Source organism: Callorhinchus milii, unplaced genomic scaffold, assembly GCF_018977255.1.
Source record: "Callorhinchus milii isolate IMCB2004 unplaced genomic scaffold, IMCB_Cmil_1.0 Scaffold1, whole genome shotgun sequence".
NCBI lineage: Eukaryota > Metazoa > Chordata > Chondrichthyes > Chimaeriformes > Callorhinchidae > Callorhinchus > Callorhinchus milii.
The window spans coordinates 67,656,839-67,665,357 of NW_024704742.1; the positions used below are offsets into that span (position 1 = coordinate 67,656,839).

General features: G+C 50.0%; 1 protein-coding gene across 1 annotated transcript in view; it reads right to left on the minus strand.

The window, feature by feature from the left end:
• LOC103181477 (lactosylceramide alpha-2,3-sialyltransferase) overlaps positions 1-7,050 on the minus strand; it is a 39,340-nt gene extending 32,290 nt beyond the window's left edge. Inside the window, exon 1 of the mRNA XM_042343429.1 lies at positions 6,984-7,050. The gene's annotated coding sequence lies outside the window, so the exon portion shown is untranslated. The remainder of the gene's footprint in view (positions 1-6,983) is intronic.
• Positions 7,051-8,519: the final 1,469 nt, after the last annotated feature.

An 8,519-nucleotide genomic window follows, 5' to 3' on the forward strand; every position in this document is an offset into this window, starting at 1 on the left:
AAGGACCGGAGTGATCGGGGAGCGGACTTTCGTGCGGGTGAGAATGCGGGCGGCAGAGTTCTGAATGAGTTGCGACTTTATGGATGGGAGACCAGCGAGGAGGGCATTGGAGTAGTCCAGCCGAGAGGTGACAAAGGCATGGACCAGAGGGCTTTTGGGGAGAGGTATTAGCGGAGACGGGCAATGCGATGGACGTGGAGAAAAGCAGTGCTGATAAGGGACCAGATGTGGGGGAGGAAGGATAATTGGGGGTCGAATCTAACGCCTAGGTTGTGTACCGGTTCGGAGAGTTTTAGGAGGAGGTCGGGTAGGTGGAGGAGGTGAAAACCATGAGATTTTAGACGTTGACGAGAGCCGAAGAGTATGGTTTCCGTCTTGTCAACGTTCAGCTGAAGGAAGTTTGCGCTCATCCAGCCCCTGAGGGCTGACAGGCAGCCTGACAGAACATCAGGGGACTGGGGGTTGCAAAGAGAGGTGGAAAAGTAGAATTGAGTGTCATCTGCATACATGTGGAAATGTACCCCATGTCTGCGGATGACATCCCCCAGAGGGAGCATGTAGATCAGAAAGAGGAGGGGGCCAAGGATGGATACTTGGGGTACCCCACAGGTAACCGGGTGACAGCAGGAGGAGAAGCCGTTTATCCAGATGTACCTCTGGTGGTTTGTGAGGTAGGACTCGAACCAGGCGAGTGCGGTCCCACTGAGGTGGATGACGGAGGAAAGGCGGTGGAGGAGGATGGCGTGATCAACTGTGTCAAACGCAGCGGAGAGGTCCAGGAGGACAAGAAGGCAGAGGGAGCCCTGGTCACAGATAGAGAGGATGTCGTTTGTGACTTTCACAAGCGCAGTTTCTGTACTGTGGGCAGAGCGGAAACCGGACTGGAGGGGTTCAAAGAGGGAGTGGGAGGAGAAATGAGCGCGGAGTTAGTTGGCCACAACCCGTTCTAGACCTTTTGAGAGGAAGGGCAGATTAGAAATGGGTGGGTAATGGCTGGGGTATGCTATCAGAGATAAACAACAGAGTCTCATTGTGCTTCTAGGAATATGTCAACATTGCTGCTATCAGAGTCTCAAGACTCTGCAGAGAATAATGCAAATGCTGCCTTCAAAACTATTTTATAAAAAATATTGATGTAATTTTTTGTATAGAATTATTGGCTAACAGTTACTGACTACATAAGATTCTTTCCTCAGAACTAACATCTCCCTCCACATTTTTGGTGCTTGATGTTTTTAATGTTGGAAAATGAAAAATAGAAGTTTTAATTATTTTGATCGTACATACGATCACACACACAACAGGAAATCTTCCAGAATCATTCTACCACAATACACTTCTTCCAATATCACTCAGTGTTTGATCCTCTATTATTTATAGGCATTCCCTGTTGCCTGACACATGCCGTAATGCTTACTCATTAGGGCTTTGGCTTACAGTATTAGCCAGAGCAGAGTAGGAAGGATACCTGGCCCCAGTGACGCACAAGAGAATTGGCACCATCTTCCTTAACCACAGCTCTGAGGCACATCCCTTCCCATTGACTGATGATTCCATCTGTTGGAGGTGTGGATGTGGGTTGCAGCTGCTTACCTCGCTGAAAACCAATCAAGGTGTATTCCAAGCTCTGGATATACGAACACATATTCATGAACTCGGGACACCAGGTAGCGCCTTTCAGATGTTGCCCCAAGCTTCAGAGTGTCCTCATCACTTATCTGACAGACTTCTACCTTTAATGTGATGGAGGACCATTACAGGACAGTTTGTGACATGCCATCCACCTTAATTTTCTAGAGATCCAAGTCCAATGCTATTTACCAGTGTTACTCAGCACCAGCTGTTTAATCCCTCTGTCAAGCCAACTCTGCTTGCAAGGTGCTCAGTGACAGATCAGTATTGGTCTTAGCCCTCCCTCCATGCAATTGCTTCCTATTCCTATTTGTCACAAATCTACCTCACTCTTTAATCCCGGACTTTGCAAAATGGAGGAAGCCTCTCCACTACATGTTCAGGAATTTAGAACCATAAAAAGAGAATGGTTTGGAATGAGGTCTTATGAGCCACAAGCTTGATCTGCATTAGTACCTTCTGTTCTTGAAGAGAGATGAGCATGACCAGAGTGCCCTTCGCCACTTCTCAAGCGGTCCCTCAGGGCAGAGCCCAAGCAGTGTCCTCTGATGCCCCTTGTATCTTCCAATCATACCCTTGATGTCCCCTCTTGAGCCACGCGGAACCAAGATTCCACACCATTAGGTCCCACTGGGTGGACCAGTGTTCAAGATGGTGAGTGCAGCACATCATAACCCTGGGCAAGTCTGCCAGCAACAACAACAAGATTACATTTGTATAGCGCCTTTCATGTCAGGAGGACATCCCAAGGTGCTGGACAGAGTACAGCATTTCATAACCGAGCTGGGGTTAGGAGGGAGGGGAGGGGAAAGGGGGTGGCCGATGGCATAGTTGAAGGAGGGTCCTGAGGCGGGACTTGAAGGAGACTAAGGAGGCGGCAAGGTGGAGTGACCGGGGGATGGAATTCCAGAGGTTGGGGGCAGAGTAGCTGAAGGGGCTCTCCCGCCAATGGTGGGGCGGGGGACATGGAGCAGGCCGGAGCCAGCTGAGCGGAGGAACGGGCGGGTTGGTAGGGGTTTAGGAGGTCGCAGAGGTAGGGTGGGGCGAGGCCATGGAGGGCTTTGTATGTGAGGACCAGGATCTTGAACTGGATCCTCTGAAGGATAGGGAGCCAATGGAGTCGGGCGAGAATGGGGGAGATGGGGTCACGGAGTTTGGTGCGGGAGAGGACACGGGGTACAGAGTTCTGGATTATCTGCAGCCTGTGGAGGGAGGAGTTGGGAAGGTCAACAAGCAGGCTGTTTGCATAGTCGAGTCTGGAGGTGATGAAGGCATGAACAAGAGTTTCAGCGGCCTGAGGGGTGAGGTATCATCCACAAACAGATGCACAAACAACAATTCTGTCACAAAGGCCTGGAACAAGTTCACCAAGTTCATCCCCTTGATGCTATCAAACACATCAACAACTCATTTGTATCATCCTGGATGATCTGCAGCTTGTGGAGGGAAGAGTTGAGGAGGCTGGCAAGGAGGGAGTTTCTGTAATCGAGCCTTGAGGTTCGAAGATGTGGAGGGAGGGATGGGTAGGGATCAGCGTGTGTAGGGAGGGGGGAAGATGGGGAGGGTGGAGGCAGCTGATTGGATCCCCTCATTTTGGACTCAAGGAAATCCAGCATCGCCTCACAGTCAGAGTTTGAGGAGAGAATGGGCAAGGCGAGAGAGGGTGGATGGAGGAGCCAGGTGGTGGAGAAGAGGAACCTGGGGTTGTCCTTCGCCTCCAAGATTATCTTAATAATAATAATCCTTGCATTTGATATAGCGCTTTTCACATCGGGAGGACGTCCCAAAGCGCTTCACAGAACACACTGTAAAGTGAATTGACTGTATATTTGTGGGCGAACGCGGCAGCCAATTGCACACAGCAATGTCCCACAAACAGTCGTAGATTGAAAATGACTAATTTATTATTGTTTTTGGTTTTGGAGGGATTATTATTAGGCTCTGTGTGGAGTAAGGAAACTTGCCCAAGGTTTCGCCCTCTGCCTGGAATTGAACTCAGGTCTCTCACTTGCAAAGCGAGTGCTCTAACCACTGAGCTACAGGACTCCACGTAGAAGGACAATTTGGGGAGGCGAGTGCGGAGCAGTACGTTTTGATGTAGTCCAGCCAGATCTGCCAACATCAATTCCTTGATGAGAGCTAACTTTCTTCAGCTGAACGTCAACAAGACCGAGGCTCTCCTGATTTGCTCCTGTCAGCTCCTCCTCACTTCATGCACTGACAGCATCACCATCCATGTTTGCACACTCCACGTTGCTAAGGCAGTCTGGAACCTTGGGGTCTTGTTTGACCTTCAACTAACCTTTCTACCCTATATCTACGCCATGACTCGCTCTGCCTTTCCCACCTCCACAACGTTGCCCGACTCCGCTACTATCTCACACTGCAGCCGCCGAAACCCTCATAAACGCCTTCATTACATCGAGGCTCAACTATGCAAACTCATTGCTTGTCGGCCTCCCCAACTCCCCTCCCTCCACAAGCTGCAGATCATCCAGAACTCTGCAGCCCATGTCCTCTCTCTCACTAGGCTCCGCAACCCTATCACCCCCATCCTCGCCCAACTCCACTGCATCCTATCACACAGAGGATACAGTTCAAGATCCTGGTCCTCACCTTCAAAGCCCTCCACGGTCTTGCTCCCTCCTACCTCTGCGATCTCCTGAACCTCTGACACCCTGTTCACTCCTTCCACTCAGCGGGCTCCAGCCTGCTTCATGTCCCCCGCCTTGCTCACCTCACTATTAGCCGGCGCGCCTTCTGCCCCTCTGCCGCCACCCTCTGGAACTCCATCCCGCAGTCCCTCTGCCTCGCCCCCTCCCTTGCCACCTTCAAGACCCATCTCAAGATCCTCCTCTTTGGCCATGCTTTCGATCTCCCTGCTTCCCCCCCTGCTCGTGTTCGTAACTGTCTGTACAGCACCTTGGGACATGTTCCTGATGTGTAAGGCGCTTTACAAATGTAATTGTTGTTGTGGAGTAGAGTGAGCGAGGAGGATAAATCAGTGCAGGAGGTAGGCCAGAGGGTGAGGAGTTCAGATGACCCTAGGGCAACAAAGAGGGATTGCAGGGAGATTTTTTTCAATGGGTGGTAGGAGATGGAGGTGGGTTGGGTGGCGAGGGGGTTGAGGAGTCAAAGGAGATTAAATGGTGATCGGAGATGGCTTTGTCTGTGATTGTGAGGTCTGAGACTTGGCGGTCCCGTGTAATCACCAAGTCGAGAGGGTGGCCATGAGCGTGGGTAGCAGAGTGGATGTGGAGGGAGAGGTTGTGAGAGGAGAGAAGTCCGAGGAGATGGAGCATGAAGCGGTGAAATGAAGGTTGCAGTTAAGATTATTATATTTTATTGTATTACATCATTATACTTTATATGATATTATTATACTTTATATAATAGGAGATCCCTTTATTAGTCTTTATTAGTATAAAATAGATGTATCTCTCTAGAAGGATGTGTGATTTTCTCTGTCGCTACTTTGTTGCAGAATATCATGCATACCTCATATTTTGTGGCTTAATTAAAACANTTTTTAAATATAGTTCATCAATGATGGGAGATCCCAAAACAAAATATGCCCATGACACTCCCCCATGCAAGACCGGTCCAATGTGGTATACATCATGTCTCGACGTCAATCCGTTATTGCGTTATTGGCAGACACCCAGACGCATAGACATTTTGTCTTTATCAGAATAAAGATAATTCTATCCCCTCCCCCTCTCAATCTAATACAGATCCTTTGGTTTCCCTTGAAGATGCAAATTAAATGGGTGTATACCAGCTATGAAAATGAGTTTTGAAACCCTGACACACCAGAGTTCCTGCTCAGAAAAACAAGTCGATACCAACACGATGCTTTGAACAGTCAAGAATATTAAAACCAAAACACAAAATCTTGAAGAGTATTACGATTCCTAACTAATCTTTTCAAACTGCAAACTGTCAACTTTGTACCCTTGCAGAGGCCATAATGATTGTAGCGCAATATTTATTTTCATCTGCAGTGTCTAGATTGGCTTCATGCCCTCAGTAGCCACCATTCACTCCCAAAACTTCCATTTACTGTAAAGTGAATTGACTGTATACTTAATGGGTAGCAGAGAGGTCGATTTAGGTTAATGCTTTTGTAACTGTAAGTGAAAGTCTTCAAACACGATGGGAAAAAAGGTTGTGCGGGGTTTAAATTAAAAACGTTCAAAGTAGAATCCATCCAAAGCCTTTTATTGACGCACAGCTTAAAAACAAAACAAGAAACCCGCCCAAATCACACCTAAATTACTACAAGTGTCGTAAATCCGAAGCAAAAATAATATTATTATTATTATTGTTAAGTCGGAACAAAAACAGAAGAAACTCTCCCAGTCTGGCAACACCGAACATAAAGTGATGATCAGATCAGGGCTTGGCAGAAATTTAAAAACCGCTTGTGGATCAAAGTCACCCAAACACTAACCCCAGAGCTGCCCCATTATTTACTGTGCGTTTCCTCCTAAATTCAGGCACTTTTGAAACTGTGTAAGTAATAATAATAATAATAATAATCCTTGCATTTGATATAGCGCTTTTCACGTCGGGAGGACGTCCCAAAGGCTTCACAGAACACACTGTAAAGTGAATTGACTGCATATTTGTGGGCGAACGCGGCAGCCAATTGCGCACAGCAATGTCCCACAAACAGTCGTAGATTGAAAATGACCAATTTATTATTGTTTTTGGTTTTGGAGGGATTATTATTAGGCTCTTCAAGTGCGGAAACGTTTAAATTAAAATAATTGCAAGTAAAGGCACCCGCACAAAACAGTTGTTTTTTTCTCTACACATCCGCATTACAACAAAACCCGTCCCCCCACCCCCCACCCCAGAAAAAAATGGGATTCAAATTCAAATAAATTCAAATAAAGTGAACTTGTAGCCCAAAGTCAACCGAACACCAGCTTTGCCTCCTAATGGTTTGCAGAGTGACCGGATTTAGGTCAGCGCTTTTGAAACCGTGCAGGTAAAGATCTTCAAAGAGGGTGTGTGTGTGTGTGTGTGTGGAGGTTTTTTTTTGCCAAGATATCAACCCCCCCCCAAAAAAAATGTAAGTCATGTCTTGACCAACAGCCACAGCGGGGAAAAAAAAAGGGCAAATACAACGCAACATAACCCGCCTGATCCGACAAGACTGAACTGCAGTGGACGACGGTGGGGGGGGGGAGGGGTGGGGGGGGGGGGGGGGGGGGGGGGGAGGGGTGGGGTGGGGTGGGGGGAGAAGATAAAAGGTAGAAAATATGCGCGGCCAAAGCTTAACAATTATATAAAATAAAAGGCCGGTTCTCCAGTTGGACTGCGCCACAGAAATCGATCCTTACCTCTCAAAAGACGACCCCATCGTTCCTCAGCGGCACCTCCTGAGACACTGCGGGCCCGAGTCCCTCCATAGCCATCCTCACGGGGGGAGGGAGGGAGGGAGGGGGAGGGGGGAGGGGGGGTGTGTGTCGGGTTTACTATTAGATAACAATTTATTTACACAAATGCACACACATTGCCCCCCCCCGCCGCCGCCCGGCGGCACACACGCGCGTAATGGTAACACATCAGATTTTCTCTCGTTCTTCTTCTTCTTCTCCTTCTCCTCCTCCTCGACAAAAAAAATCTGACAACAGTAACGAGGAGCGGAGAGGCAGAGCAGAGCACAGCCGCGCCCACACCGACTGGGAGCAACTCGACGCCAAGGCACTGATGGACGGGGCAGGAGGATGAGGATGAGGGTGAGGGGGTGGGGCGGGGGGGGGGGGGGGGGGGTGGGGCGAGCGCGTGAAGCGGGACGAAAAAAACCGTCAACGGTCACTCCGGTGCGCGAGGAGATGGTGATGACTCCCGCCCCCTCGTCACCGCGCTTCACTCCCCGTGATTGACGGCGCCGTCGGCCAATAGCGGCGGTGACTCCGGGAAGCGGGGGGCGGGCACTGCGATGGGGGCGTGTCCTCCGCCGCCCACCCCCCCCCCCCGCGATGGAGCCGCTCCTCTCCCGAGGTCCCACAGGAGCAATGGAGTGCAGCTTGTGCTCCCCCCCCCCCCCTCCCCCTCTGCCATCAGAGGGTGAACATCACAGGATCGGTTTCACGCAATGTAACTGACACTGCGGGGAATCAATCCTGTGTTTACGGGGACGTGGCAGTGCAGCTTGAACGCCCTGTCGTTTTCATGGCGGACAATGAGCCGTCGCTGCTACTTGAATGGAGAAGGGAGATTTCTCCCGGTGTCCCGGGCAACAATTCCTCCACATCAAATTGGTCAATCACTTCATGGCTATTTGTGGGATATTGCCCCCTCCCCACCCCACCGCTGTGACCTGCTGACCCCGTATCAACCCGTCGGCCCCCTCCGCTGCTCAGGCTGATTAACGTGACTCAGCCCCTCTGCCCCCACCCTATGGCCCTCCATCCCACAGCCCCGTCCCCTCGCCCCCTCCCTCGCCTCCTTCACGGCACGTCTCAAAGCCCTTCTCGTCCACCGAGCCTTCGGCCGCCCTCCCCGATCCCAACCCCCAGGGTACAAATCCCTGATGTCCAGCGGAGGGCGCGCCTGGGGACGTCCTCCCGACATGAAAGGCGCTATACAATATAATTTTGTATTGTAAGCCCGCTAAAGCAACAAGACAACAAAAATAATTTGCATTTATATAATGCACTTCACACGTGAAAGTCGCTTGGAGCGCAGTACAGAGGTGGGAATGAATGGCAAGCAAGGGCAACGGGGAGATAACCATAGGCGCGCTATAAGCTGTAGGCCTTCAGATGAGATTTAATGACAGATAAAGAGGGGCCAAGGCAAAGGGATTGAGACAGGGAGTTCAAGAGGTCAGAGCCATAGTGATTAAAGGCTTGGGCGAAGATGGTAGCATG